This window comes from Palaemon carinicauda, chromosome 10 (genome assembly GCF_036898095.1).
Source record: "Palaemon carinicauda isolate YSFRI2023 chromosome 10, ASM3689809v2, whole genome shotgun sequence".
Lineage (NCBI taxonomy): Eukaryota > Metazoa > Arthropoda > Malacostraca > Decapoda > Palaemonidae > Palaemon > Palaemon carinicauda.
Genome location: NC_090734.1, coordinates 122,284,868 through 122,300,700, shown reverse-complemented (window position 1 = coordinate 122,300,700; position 15,833 = coordinate 122,284,868). Strand labels below are relative to the sequence as shown.

The 15,833-nt window shown below is 38.0% G+C and overlaps 1 long non-coding RNA gene across 2 annotated transcripts in view; it reads left to right on the top strand.

Moving 5' to 3' along the window:
• LOC137648463 (uncharacterized) overlaps nucleotides 1–15,833 on the top strand; it is a 735,573-nt gene that overhangs the window by 558,177 nt on the left and 161,563 nt on the right. The window contains exon 5 of one of the 2 annotated variants that reach the window (XR_011045627.1): nucleotides 1–468. This exon is cut by the window's left edge and continues 25 nt beyond it. The exons of the other annotated variant lie outside the window; for it this stretch is intronic. This is a non-coding gene — a long non-coding RNA (uncharacterized lncRNA). Of the gene's footprint in view, nucleotides 469–15,833 lie in introns of those variants that run through there. 2 annotated transcript variants of the gene reach the window in all.

The window sequence follows — 15,833 nt, the reverse complement described above, 5'->3', positions numbered from 1 at the left end:
ATTTCCCGGGAGCTTGATCCTGCCCGATCGAAATGGTAAATCACAAGAAAAGGAATTTCACGGCCGTTTGCACAGTCACCTCGTCGGGTAATTTCGAAGTATAATGACCTGCGATGGAGCTGTCACAGCCTGTTTCCAGCCGTGCCACCAGAGTTGACCTGAGGAGCATTTCGGCGAGGTCATTTTCATTCTGCGTTGATTGGAGGCTTATGACGTCGTTCTGGGATTCGATCTCACTACTCGGTGGTTGGACGCCGTTGTGGAAAATAAATGAAGAGAATCAAATTAAAACTAATCATATTTGATTATTTTTTAAATACAATGTATAAGTAAACGTTGCTATATTTAACTTTTTCAAAGACCGCTGTGTAGTCCAAAGTAGGAATGTTTAATTAAAAACATCAATATTTAACCATTAAACTTTAAAATTCTATAAAGTTTTGTGATATATGTATACAAGGTCCTGTTCATTTTAGTCTGGAAGAATCCGCTTCCCATGATCACTCTCTCCTTGTTTTCTCTGTGAAAATTGCATCAGGTGTATGTACGGTGCATCCTTTTTATGGAATGGATGAAATCAATTGAGAAAAAGGTTTTAACAAATTCAAAGAAGTAAGCGACTTAAATGTATCTTAGTTTCAAAAGAATTGAGGTAATTCGTTATTTACGCTCTACGTTTTGAATTTGTTTAAGTAATAGTCCTTTTATAATCCTTATCTATATAAATCTTTTCCTTATATGTAAACTTCCTTGTGTCATCTTTTTTTTTCTAATTTTTTATCCAGATATAAACTTTGTATATAACTTTGCAGCAGCTTCCTCTCCAAATCATAATCTGTTCACATAATTTCCTTTCCAATGAAAAATACTCTGTTAATATCCTGTGGAAGTCTAACCAAATTTCCTGTATGAATTTTATTTAATAAACAAAACGTACCTTACAATATTGTACTAACTAGCAGAACGTAATTTATATCCGATTGTATAATTTTCTATTTAAGTTTGATTTTACATATTCTCCAAAACCACTTCCTTTCATGTTAGTGGAATTTTAGATGTTTCCTTCAAAAAAAAAAAAAAAATGAAAGCTCTGAGAAATACTGCATAAGGAAATAAAGAGGTAAACATTTACATGCAAAGTACAATAGTTTCGAAGGTATCCACCAATGGTTTCCCAATATGGTTTCGATATTTGCCCCCGACGGTCAAACAGCTCTTGTTAATTGTTTTATTTTGGGCGTAGGGAAGAAGCACGCCCACGCATTTGCTCACCTGTGGTATATATTTATGTGTGTATGTATCCACCGAAAAAAATAGGATTATTTAGTCTATGATGGTGGATGTTATACCAAAAGATTGAAAAATCAATCCTGAGGTAGGGAAGAAATAGCTGTGTAAAGGAATTTAGTGGGATATCTTACTAGGGAAATTATATCCATATCATAATTAGATCAAAATGTTTCATACCAATTAGAATTTCTAACTGGGGGTGGAAGGAGGTGGCTACTGGCTCTTTTGCTAGAGAGGTATTGGGTTCTTTGACTGGTCAGAAAATACTGCATTGATTCCCTCTCTGATTACGGCTCATTTTTCCTTTGCCTACACTGCATTGAATAGTCTTGCCTATTATTTACACATTTTCCTCTTTCCTCATACACCTGACAACACTTAAGATGACCAGAAAAATTCTTCACTCAAGGGATTAACTACTGCACTGTATTTGGTCAGTGGCTACTTTCCTCCTGGTAAGGGTAGTAGAGACTATTTAGGTTATGGTGAGCAGCTCTTCTTGGAGAAAGATTTTCCAAAATCAAACCATTGTTCTCTAGTCTTAGGAAGTACCTTAAACTCTCTATCATGGTCTTCCACTGTCTTGATTTAGAGTTCTCTTGCCTGAGGGTACAATCAGGCATGCTATTCTATGTTTTCTTATTTCCTTATCTCACTAGGCTATTTTCCCTGTTGGAGCCCTAGAGCTTAGAGCATCTTGCTTTTCCAACAAGGGTTGTAGCTTAGCAAATAATAATAATAATAATAATAATAATAATAATAATAATAATAATAATAATAATGATGATGAACTGGTTCATTCAACTGGGTCCATCGTAATTGACCTATTTAGATAGGGTCCCATTCTGGGCCGTTTATGGTTGTGCAAGATGCAAAGAAACAACAAATAAGCTTCAATCTAAAGAGTGCTCTTGGGTGTGTACGCAATCTAGTCCTTGTTTTGAATCCTAAGAGCTTAATGGGTAGGATTACTCGGTCTAGGAATCTAGGGTATTATTGACCGAAACAGCTTATACACAGACTGATGTAAATCAAATTTATGAGTGTTTTGTATATTGTTGTTACAGTATTGCTCTCCCTTCGCACTGATAACTTGTGTCTGCCTGTATCTGATTGTATTGATGTCTTTCTATTTTTGAGACCTCCTTCCACTAAAACTATTGTTATAAAAGCTCGCTGTCTGCTGAAATAAAGTTAGTTGCACTTACGCGGTCTCTCAGTTACCACCTAGGTGGTGCATGTGCACATTGGTGACCACCGAAGTGTCAGCTCCCTCCAGTTTCCCCTGCACCTCTGTGTCTTATTGCTTGATGATGCTGCCATCAGACTCTGACTCTAACCACCGTCCTTCACCAGCAGAGATACGTTCGCCTGGATCCAGCGTGCTAAAGTCCAGTTTTGCATCAAGAACATGACTCGGTCTAGTACTAAAGCAGGTTATGTTCTCGCAGCGATCACCTAGAACACTTTACCGCAAATCTCTGATTGACTGTACGAGCAAGGAGACACGCCAATAATGTATAACACCCTCAAATGATACCTCCTGGAGTAGTACTCAACATCGCCAGCCACCCACATGTCAAAACTTTCTCAGCTCCCTCAGCAACCATTAGGGGACCAAAAGGCTTCGCTCGCCCTCATGGAAATGACCAGTATCGCTTGATAAGAACATGCTGGAGACGGCTCTCCTCGTGAAGTGTATCTACTTCGTGCCCTTTGGGTAAGGCGCCTACCCAAACCTGTATGTGCTGCTATCTCCGATGTTGATATTTTGCCCATCAATGCCTCCGCTCCTAACAAAGTGGACACCTATTCAGAATTCGATGTGAATGTGGTAGGACACAGATGCCCAGCCCATGATGTGCCGGAGCGGTGACAAAGCCACCCACCACCCACATATACCACCCCTTGCTTCCCCCCACCCCAGCCATCAACCTCTCCAGCCAGTTCTTGACTTCCATTAGCTACAGTTATATTACTATCATTCTAAATCCAGGGTTGCTACAAAGAAATCTGTGAATGGTTGGCAGTGCTCAAAAAACGTGTAAGTAGGCCATTGCTAGTGGCGGTGGCCTCCCTTGTCAATAAATTTTTCTTTTTACATGACGCAGGGACGGGCGTACGATTTTTGGTAGACACGGGTGCTTGCCGTTCTCTTCTGCCAAGGCCACTCACCAGGACACGACGTAGTCTGTCTAAGTCTGCCGACATCTGCTTGGTAGCTGCCAACGGATCTACGATACCCACTCATGGTTAAGAAACCCTCATATTATCGTTTGGAAGCACCAAATATATTTGAAAGTTTCTCGTTGATGATGTCACATTGCCAATCCTCGGTGCGGATTTCCTGTCACATTTTCACCTCCTGGTCGATGTAGCTCACCGACAGTTAGTCAACGCGGATTCATACTCCTTGATGCCTCTCCAACCCGCCCTTCTGACCTTGCTCTCCCCATCAGCACACCCACGGATGCCTTCCCCTAACTCCTTACATCGCACCCGGAAGTTTTTCGTCCAGAGATTCTTCAAACGCCCATGGTTCCTGTGAAACACAGTATTTATCACCATATCAAGATGACGGGCCCCCCAGTGTTCACCAGATTCAGAGATCTGGCACTTGATCATTTGACAGCCGCCAAACAAACGTTTGCAGAGATGGGAGAAACGGACCATTGTCAAAAGGCCTCAATCTGTTGGTTGTCACCTTTACACATCATCCTAGAGAAAGATGCTCTTTGCATCTGTGTGGGGATTACAGGTACCGGAACATGCAAACAGAACCGAATATCTAACCCCCCCTTCCTAATATCGCCAACTTGACATCCTACTTGCACAAAGAGAAGGTTTTCTCCATGCTTGACCCTCTGAATGGATATTGTTAGGTGCCCATGAACTCGGAAGACATCCGCAAGACCACCATCACTATCCCCTTCAGTACACACACCTTGAATTACTTCTGTTTTGGCCTTCATAATGTTGGGGCTACTTTTCAAAGTCTCATGGACAGCATCTTAGGGGACCTCCCCTTCTGTGTATGTTAAGTGGATAACATACTTGAATTCTCTTCCTCCAAAGAGGAACACCTCCATCATCTACGCATTGTGCTCGACTGCCTACAATGGAATGGTATTGTAGTCAAGTACGACAAGTGTACCTTTAGCGTCATTGAAGTATCGTTCTTTGGACACCACATCACTCCTGAAGGAGTCCATCCCCTTCCTGAGAAGATAGCAGCCGTTCAGAACTCCTCCACGCCCTCAACCGTTAAAGTACTGCAAGATTTCTTGGGCATGATCAACTACTATCGCCATTTCCTGCCAGCCATCGCTGCCATTCTTGAGCCCCTCTACGCTCCCCTCAAGGGCAAGCCAAAGGACCTGAAATGGGGTCACCTTCAAGAAGCAGCCTTCTGCAATGCAAAAAATGCCCTATCAACCGCTGCTGCTCTCACTTATCCCGTGCTACATGCACCTCTCCTGTCCACCGACGGCAGCAACGTCGCTATTGGGGCAGTCCTCGAGTAGGTGGTCGACTGCTCGCCCCGCCCATTGACCTTTTTCAGTAGGAATCTGTCCAAGGAGGAATCCGGCGCCATACCTTCAACCGCGAATTGCTGGCGGTGCACTTGGCTCTGCATCATTTTCGGCACTTCTTGGAAGGTACGCCCTTAGTCATTCGCACGGACTACATGCCTCAGGTGTACGCCATCACTCGACAGTCCGATGTCATACATCTCTTCACCATGGCTGAATACAGTTGTACCCTTCAGCACATCCCTGAGAAAATGAATACATTGGCCACCAATCACCTGGGATTGGATTACAATGCCTTAGCAGAAGCCCAACATACAGATCCAGAGTACCAAGCATGTAGGACATCATGCACATCCCTCTGTTGGGAGGACATCTCTCTCGACGACTCCAACGCCACCTTCCTCTGTTATGTCAGTATTGGTAGACGTAGACAATGGATACCTTCTCCCATGCACTGACAGGTATTTGATTTCCTTCATGGCCTCTCACATCCCTCGCGCCATTCTGCTGCACATTTGATGACAAAAAAGTTCATTTGGCATGGCATTACAAAGGATGCTAAGGATTGGGTCCGTGCCTGTACTTCATGCCAAACCTCAAAAGTACATCAACACACGTTATTAGGAGTTGGCACGTTTCCTCAACCTCAGCGGCATTTTGTCCACATTCACGTTGATGTTGTAGGTCCCCTACCCACATCAAAAGGACGTCATTACCCGTTTACAATCATCGACCGCTCCACTCATTGGCCTGAAGCCATTCCATTGAAACTGCAATGTCTGCCTCGTGTACCTGTGTCCTACTCTCAGAATGGATAGCGAGATTTAGTATCCCTGATCATATTACTTCCGACTGAGGTACCACTTTCACCTCTCAATTGTGGACATTATTATCAAATTTCCTGGGTCTCACCCTTCATCAAACAACCGCATACCACCGTGGATAAAAGTTTTCACTGTACTCTTGAAGCAGCTTTGATGTCCCTCTGCAAGTATTCCAACTGGTTTACCCATCTTCCCTGGGTACTCCTGGGACTAGGACCACTCCAAAAGATGCCCTGGATGTCTCTACAGCTGAAATGATTTATGATGACCCATTGGTCGTCCTTGCTAAATTTTATCTGTCTGCAACCTACTCCGACAATCTCCAGCGCCTACGTCACATTGTGGGAAAATTTACTCCATTCCGCCTGACTTACAATCCCCCAGCTAAGCAACACATACTGACAGATCCACACTTGGCAATGCACGTTTTCCTGTACAACCACACTAGCAAGCCACCGTAAACACCCCCGTACATGGGCCCTTTCCTTGTGATCTGTTGTGCGCCGAAAGCATTCCTCCTGAACATGGGTGGCAAAGAAGATTGGGTCTCCATTGATCGCCTAAAACCTGCATATCTCCAGCAAGTATGCCTCTGAAGAGCAAGGCGCCCTATTTCACCTGTGTCTTTTTTTTTGGGGGGGGGGGAGTCGCGCTCATGTGTATCACCCACTCGTACACTTTAACGGTATTTCTGTTTTTTGTATATCTGTGTTATCGCTCTCCCCTCGCACTGATAACTTGTTTCTGCCGGAATCTGCTTATATCAATCTGTTCGATTATTTGTGACCTTCTTCCACTGAAACTGTTAGTATAAAAGCATGCTGTCTGTTGAAATAAAGTTAGTTGCAATCACACAGTCTCTCAGTTACCACCTAACTGATGCATCAAGACATTAGGGATCGATAACTTATGCATCCACACATTATGGATCGATAAACGATGGAGTTTGGAAGAACAGATAACATGATTAGGGAAAGGAGGAAAAATGTGAAAACATACTAGTCTTCTAATTTAGCAAATATTTCTGTTACATATTGCATGCAGTTATGTGCATCATTACACAGTCTTCATCTTCAGAAAAAGATCGCTTGCGAAATTCATATGATGTACGAGAAATTGTAGCATTTCCATGGGCAAATTATGAAATTTGTAAACTGCAAAAATTAAATCTGCTATTTTGAGATTTCAGAACGATTGGCATAAGCTAATGACATAGTTACCTGTATATATACTACAGTTCTTATCTAATCGTACCATTCATTATTAACGATCTAATTAATTGTGGAGATTTAATTTACGTAATGTTATGATTATTTAAAGGTAGTAGCTAGTAGGTTGGCCAGGGCACCAGCCACCCGTTGTGATACTACCGCTAGAGATTTATGGCGTCCTTTGACTGGCCAGACAATATTATATTGGATCCCACTCTCTGGTTACGGCACTTTTTCCCTTTGCCAACACATACACCGAATAGTCTAGCATATTCTTTCCACTTTCTCCTCTGTCCTCATACACCCGACAGCACAGATTACCAAACGATTCTTCTTCACTCAAGGGGTTAACTACCCCTTGGTAAGGGTAGAAGAGACGTTATGGAAGCGGCTCTTCAAGGAGAGGGACACCCCAAAATCAAACCATTGTTATCTAGTCTTGGGTAGTGCCATAGCCTCTGTACTATGGTCTTCCACTTTCTTGGGGTAGAGTTCTCTTGCTTGGGGTACACTCAGGCACACTATTCTATCTTATTTATCTTCCTCATGTTTTGTTGTTGTTTTTTAAGTTTTTATAGTTTATATATGATTGTTTTATCTTAATGTTGCTGTTATTCTTAAACTTCTCTTGTAGTATATTTCATCTTTTCCTTTCCTCACTGAGCTATTTTCCCTGTTGGAGCCCTTGGGCTTTTAGTATCCTGCTTTTCCAACTAGGGTTGTCGCTTAGCAAGTAATAATAACGATAATAGTAATACATGAAATTATCAATGAGACTTCGCTATCACATATGTTCATGTGGAAATATACTTGTCATTAAATAAAAGTATAATTTGTATGAAAAATAGGGATTGGGTTCATACCTCCTATGTTCATGTGGAAAATTGCAATGTATTACGTAGGAAGTTAAAAGTTTTGTAAAGACTAAAAAGAATAATTATATTTTATTTATCCAACCTCGAATTTTGAACAGAAGTTTGCAACATACGAGTATTGCATGGAAGCAATGTTTTTCTCTTCGAGAAAAAAATCGTGCCTGTATTACTTAGAAAGTAAAACCATTTATTTTCTAACAGTAAACATCGGTTATTCTTTTTTACTTCTCTTGCAAGTTTATGTGGGAATTTACGGCGAATTGTATATAAAAGTCAAATGCAGTTATTTTCAGGAAAAGAAAACGAAACCATGCAAAGGCCCATTTTCGGATATTTCATCATTCGCTGACCTCCCAAAATATCGGTTTTCCCATAAAATGTTCTATTGCAAGAGGGAGATAGAAAAGAATGGGGGGAAAAAGAATGGAGAATAAAAGAGCAATCTGACCTTTTACATTTAGGCACGGTGCGCGGTTTTTCCTCTGGATCGGCTCCCCCGTGGCCTTTTATACACTGGAGGGCGTTTTACCAAAAATGGAAAAAAGCTAACCATGGTGTAAAATGATAATAGTTTTCTTTTTATTGTGGTTCCCAGACTGATTTAGCCTCGTTAGTTCTTTTGTACTTATGAAAATATGCGAACTCTCAGCAGAGTCACAAAGAATAATATATATATATATATATATATATATATATATATATATATATATATATATATATATATGTGTGTGTGTGTGTGTGTGTGTGTGTGTGTGTGTGGGTGGGTGTGCGTGTATATATATATATACACACACACACACATATATATATATATATATATATATATATATATATATATATATATACAGAGAGAGAGAGAGAGAGAGAGAGAGAGAGAGAGAGAGAGAGAGAGAGAGAGAGAGAGAATTCGTTTATTTTTGTTCTTGGTATGTATATAGCATTTTTACGAGACAAGTAAAAGATATGGCCAAGCTATTTTTTTTATTTTAGTGTTCTTGATGCAACAGGATATATTGGTGACCGATTCAGCTTTCACAACATTGGTGAGGAATTTTACTAAAGGAAAGAGTCAACATTTTTTTTTTCTACATTGTTTTATTGTTGTTATTCAATGTAAAGTTTATATATCCCAGATTATTGTGTTACCATTAAGCTGATATTTTTTAACACATTTAACAACGATTTGCCCACATGTTTGTGCATTTAATCTGTTGGAATTTGAAATCTTTAGGACTTTCTTGTCCTTTTCATAAGAAGCGTTGGATTTCTCATTGGTTGCGGTTTCCCAGATAAATGCAACTTGCTATTCTTTCACAATGTTTATGGATTCATGTTACATTTTGTTTATTCATATCAGTTCTCCACACACAAACACACACACACAGACATATATATATATATATATATATATATATATATATATATATATATATATATATATATATATATATATATATATACTGTATATATATATATATATATATATATATATATATATACTGTGTATATATATATATATATATATATATATATATATATATATATACTGTGTATATATATATATATATATATATATCTATATATCTATATATATATATCTATCTATATATATATATATATATATATATATATATATATATATATATATATGTGTGTGTGTGTGTGTGTGTGTGTGTGTGTGTACAGTATATATACAATCTGTGTATATATTCGTTAGGGAAAGTTATATCCTCCGAACACATATATTATCATATTTCCAAATTCCCCTCCTGCGGTAAGAAATTATAGAGAACAAATTCATGAATGCACACACACACACTCGAGCACCCACACAGAATAGTCTTCGTATAAAACAATTAAAGAGGAAGAAACTTTTTACGAACTGAAAATCACTGGCAAGACTCGGAAATTTGAGAATGCGACGTGAAACTTAATTAAAAGTTTTATTTCCCCTCCCCTTCTGACCACAGACCATGAAATTTTCACGCGTGTGCGCGCACGCTCGTACGCTTGTACATTACACCCCTCCCTCCCCCCATAAAAGAACTGATATTAGGGTTTGAGGAGGAAACGAAAATTGTATAACTGAATCCTCGGGAGGAAATCAAAGCTTTATTTATATTGGATTACTGATTTAAAGGTTTAAAGGGTTTAAAGGTCGCTCCTGAATGGCAGAGGCAAGGGACAGTGACATTGCCATTGCCCTATCAAGCAGGACAATGTCCTAGTGCCTGACCATATATCATGTGATCAGCGCCCAAGCCCCCTCTCCACCCAAGCTAGGACCAGGGAGGGCCAGGCAGTGGCTGCTGATTACTCAGCAGATAGACCTATAGGCTTCCCCCAAACCCCCCAACCTTAGCTCACAAAGATGGTAAGGTTGCAGACACTAATGGCACTAACGAGTCTGAGCGAGACTCGAACCACCATCTGGCAAACACCAGACAGAGGCGTTACCAATCAAGCCACAACAATATAAAAACGTAATTACAGTATAACAGTAAAGGTGAACCACCTTTCACATTTATTTTTTTTTTATATAGGCATATCACGGCCAGCCTTAAATTTTGATACCCAAGGGAAATGTCTGTGTTTTGCAACCCCCAGGATCAGATAGTTTTCATGATGGTCACAACCTTGCCGTCCTTGTGAGCTTAGCATGGGGATTTGGTGAACCTTAGATTTACTTGCAATCATCAGTAGCCATTACCTGCTCTGCCTGAATCCTTGCTTGGGTGGAGAGGTGACTTTGACTAGCAGGGCTACTCATCATTGACCTTTAAATCATAGATCGGGAACCAAATTACCACGACAAGCTGACGAATACATTTTCAACATTTCCAGAAAAATTTATAAAGAAATAAAACTGTAACTGACATTGAAAAACGGATATCATATTTATGTGTCGAAATTACAATTATTATAGCAGGAGTAACTTCATGGAAAAGAATGAAAATATTCTACACTGCTGTTGGATATATTTATTTTTCTCATGTAATAATTTTGCACAGTAGCGTGCTACAAATCTCAACTCATGAATATTTTTATTTGCAGACGCATATTTATCATTTGTTATTTTTCTTTTTGTCAATTTCAGTCTCCTGGTATGTAATTTTACTCAAACCGTTTGTTGCAAAGTAAAAAAAAAAAAAATGATAGATGACTTGGTTAGAAAATGGTAACCTACACAATAAGCAGCATATGCCATGTTCTTCAAAGACATCATCTTCAACAATTTCCATGATCTTCAACATGAGTTTTATTTTATTATTATTATTATTATTATTATTATTATTATTATTATTATTATTATTGTTGTTGTTGTTGTTGTTCTCGTAAATACAGGGATTTTTGTCTTACGAAATTACAGCCGAAAATATCTTTGTTATTTGATCTCGGTTATTCAAAATTACTATAAGATCATACATGATTTCCTTTCCAATTTATTTGGTCATGATATTTTTTCGCTTTCCTCGCTTTCTTTTCAAATAAAATATGCCTTCAAGCAAAAGAAAGAAATCATTATAACTTGCCCATTCATTTTTCTTTCAATTCTTTTCTGCAGGAAACATTTTCTGTGACTTAACAAGCGCGAGTCCTTATCTCACCGGCGGAAGCCGTAATGAAATTCAAAGAAAAGGCAGAGAAAACTAAAGAAAATAAAAGATGAAAGAACTTCCTGTAATTAACACTGTTTTATTATCCGTTCCAGCTGTTAAATCACTCCGTATACATTGCATTTTAGATAGTTAACATTGTTTCGTATATCTGTCTTCGTTTAAAGGATGGCAGATATATATTCATTCGGATATTATTTTTTGTCTCTTTGTTTGATTTCTTTTCCACAATATCTCGCTAATATTTTTTGGGACTGAAGGGCAGTTCGGTGAAAATGGATATAGGACCTTTTCTCCTTCGTTAGAGGAAATTATTTTCTTATGAATGCGTTCATTGAAATTTTTTAATAAAAATCTTCCGCTTCGAAAATGCTGTAACAGGTTTAAATGAACACGATGTTATGTCTTCTGCAACTGTTGGTGGTAGAAGAGTAAAATGTAAATAGGTATGCTAAAGCTAATTGTCTGTTCTCTAGTATGTAGTTTGACTTTCACAAAAGCCATGAAGCGTGTACTGACCTCGTTACAATTTCCAATTCAGCACAGAAATCCCTTGATTGTGGCCAGGAAGTTGGTATTGTTGGCCTTGATTTTAGTGCCGTCTCTGACCTTGTTCATCATGAGGCTTCTATTTTCAGACTTAAACAAGGGGGGGGGGGGCATGGTAGGTGGGTCTTTTCTTAACATCATTATTGGATTTTTTAATTAATAAATCAAAAAGATTAGTTATTGGTCACTATAGTGACTATAGGAGTGTAACATTGTTGGTTCTTGTGGTAGTGTTTGAGGGAATTTACTTTCCATACTATATACTGTAATGCACACGTAACAAGCAACGCACACATAAATAAATAAGAATGCTCTCTCTCTCTCTTTCTTACATGCAGCGAGCATAGTAACCGCCATCGGATTCCAATGAACTAAACGATAAAAGCCGTTGGATGTAACACACACTAATTTTGACTGCTTTCATTACCATTATTATATTGTCAATTTTTATGCTAGTGTCAACCTTAGATACCTCTCTAATTGTAACGGCTTTCAAGCTGAATGTCAAAAGACATTGAATGTACATATGCATTTTTGACCCTTGTGTGACTCTTTGAGGGTATGTATATACTGTATATACCTATGTCATTCACTAAACAAAGTTAGTTATTCAGAGATCATCTTTCATTTCTCATCTCTCTTAGCGACGTCACATTGGTGACTTCCAGAGTGCCTCGAACACCCAGCCTGCCAGCTAGCTCACCACTTCGTTTTCTGTTTCCTCCGTCGATGGCCAGTGGAGAAGGAATTTATGAGATATTCAGTAGTTTGGATATATTTGCCCTAATTGTAACATGTTTTAAGGGGGTTGGTATGGAAGTCTTAGATCAAGGCAATATATATATATATATATATATATATATATATATATATATATATATATATATATATATATATATGTGTGTGTGTGTGTGTGTGTGTGTGTGTGTGTGTGTGTGTGTGAATGTGTGTGTGTGTGTGTTTGTGTGTATATATACATATATATATATATATATGTATATATGTATATATATATATATATATATATGTGTGTGTGTGTGTGTGTATATATATATATATATATATATATATATATATATATATCTATATTTATTTATTTAGGGAGAACAGATGTCGTTGGAAGAGAAGGGGTAGGGATGATGATGATACCAAGAGCAGAAAAGTCATTAATGGTGTTAAGAGCTGTAAATAGTAGACTGTTACTTGCAAATTTTAAATAAAGGAAGTGCAATACGAGTATTATATTTTGCTATACACGAACAAATGATTCCCTTGAAGAAAGTAAAGATGAATAACCAAGGTATAGAGAATGTGATGGGTGTTTAGGGTCTTGGCTAAGTAGCAAATGAAAATGGAACACTCTATAAGTTTTTGTTCAGCAAACAATCTTGTTATTGGAAATACTCTTTTCCAGCACAAGGACATCCAAAAATATACGTGGAATTCACCATGTGGCAATTATAAAAATCAAATAGATCACATTAACATTAATAAAGAGAGAAGGAGGAATCTGAGAAATGTAAGAAGCTATAGAAGTGTAGATAGTGGTAGTGATCACCAGCTCCTCATTGCCACACTGAAATTAAAACTGAATGGACCCGATAGAGATGTAGATAGAATAGTTAGGTTTAATAAAACTAAGTTTCTAGAAGATGAAGACAGAGAAACCTTTGTAACTGTATGTACGAATCGATTTGCAGTCTTAGAGACTTAAAGGGACGAAGAGCAGGCAATTAATGAAGAATGGTGGAATATTAAGAACTTTTATCAGTCAGTTGGTAGTGAAGTTTAGGGACATGCATCTACAAAGAGAAAGCCATGGATATCCAGAGATACTTGGGATTCTATAAAAAGGAGACAAAGGCAGAATTTGATTGTTGATAGATTTCGAGGAAGTAATGAATGTTACAAGATAAAACATGGTAAGTATTGATAGTGAAAAACTAGGAGTGACTGAAGAGAATATTTATACAGGAAAGCAGATGAAGCTGACAAAGCTATGAATTCAGGGGCTTGTGGCTTTGGTATAAGAATTGCTTATGGAATTATGAATGAAATCTCTACAGGGCCAAAGACGAAGGTGTCTATGCCTAACAAAAAGAGAGATGGATCTTTTATAACCACATATGATGAAGAAAGACAACATTGGAAGGAACACTTCAGTAAGGTCATGAATAGGAGATATTGATGTACCCATGAATGGATTCAGTGTGTTTAAAGTCGAGGCTATCATTAAAGAGCTCAGGAGATGGTAAACCCCTGGATACGATGGAATAACTGCTTAGATGATATTGGCTAAAAAATGAAGCGATCCCAAGAATACTTACAAAACTTTTTGTAGAATGTGGCGTGAAGAGGCTAAACCTCATAGATGGGAGCTAAGAGTGTTATCTTATTGAAATAATTATAGAGGTATAACACTTATGCCAGTATAATGAAAATCTATAGTAAGCTTATTCTAAAGAGACTAGAGCGAAAGATGGATGAAAAACTGAAAGATGAAAAAGCAGGATTTAGGAAATGTAGAAGTTAAATTGACCAAATTTCTATTTTACGTCTTGTGGTACAGTAATGTGTAGAATATAGAAATCCACCTTTGATGGCATTTGTGGACTATGCAAAAGCATTTAATAGTGTGCACTGACCAATTTTACGGAGAGTCTTACGTTATTATACAGTTTTTCTTGAATATTTTAAATTTGATTAAGTCTGTTCATGAGCTTAACAGGTGCAAAGTTAATATTAGTGAAGTCTTATCAAATGAATTTCTAATGAGCAGCGAAGTACTCCAAGGGGATGTGTTGTCACCTATGTTGTTTATACTCTTCTTGAATTCTGTAATGCATAGAACAGTTGAAGATGGTGAAGAAGGATTGGACTGGATTGGTAATAGCAAATTAGCTGACCTAGAGTATCCTGATTACGTGTCCTTATTAGCAGAACACCTCAGTATTTACAATGCTTGCTTACAAGAATGCATGGAATATCACAGGAGGTTGGCCTAAGATAAATAGAAGAAAGACTAGAGATGATAACATAATATACAATGGAAGATGAAATATCATTGGAAGGAGAAAGGATTAATAAGGTAGAATCATTTATTTATATAGGAACTTTAAAATTGGAGTTTAAAGGAAGATGAGCAAATCAGACAATGGCTAGGTCAAGTAAAATTTAAAAATCAAATATGAAATCTCATATAAAAATCAGGCTATATACCAATTTGTGAGATTGTGTTACAGTATGAACTTGAGTCATGGTATGACAATGAAACAATATTCAAGAGATTTTGTAGATTTGAGAACAAAGCCCTCAAAAAAATATTGGGAGGTAAGTGACAGGACAGGATTAGAAAGGAAGCTATAATAGAGATGACTTGAGTGCCATATGAGGATGAGATAAAGATGAGAGGTAGATGGAGATGGTTTGGGCATGCTCTTTGCACTTCCCGAGAGAAATTAGTTCACCAATATTTAACTGGGCTCCACAAGGCACTAAAAGAGTTGGAAGACCCAGGTCCACATGGCTGAGGACTATGAAATTTGAAGTAGGATATGCCTAATGGAGAAGTATAGATTTAATAGCTCAAGATAGAGAAGACTGGCGAAATCTAACCGAGTCCCTTTGCATCAATTGGCGTAGGAGATGATAATGATGTATCTATTTAAAGAGATATAGTCAATGCAAAGATCTGTATGTGGAGGTGCCACTGTCCTTGTCCTACATTATTGCGGTCTATTAAATTCATTATCTTTAATATGAATATTAATCTTTGGCACCATTGTTCAATTAGATCTTCGTGCATGTTACATAAGAGTTTTCATATTTCTCTCCATCCTTTCCATTCATATCTTACCAGACTATACCATCTAGTACGTAGTAGTAAATATACAGTTGATTCTAACTGTCTTGCCATCTCCGTCATACGGCTTAA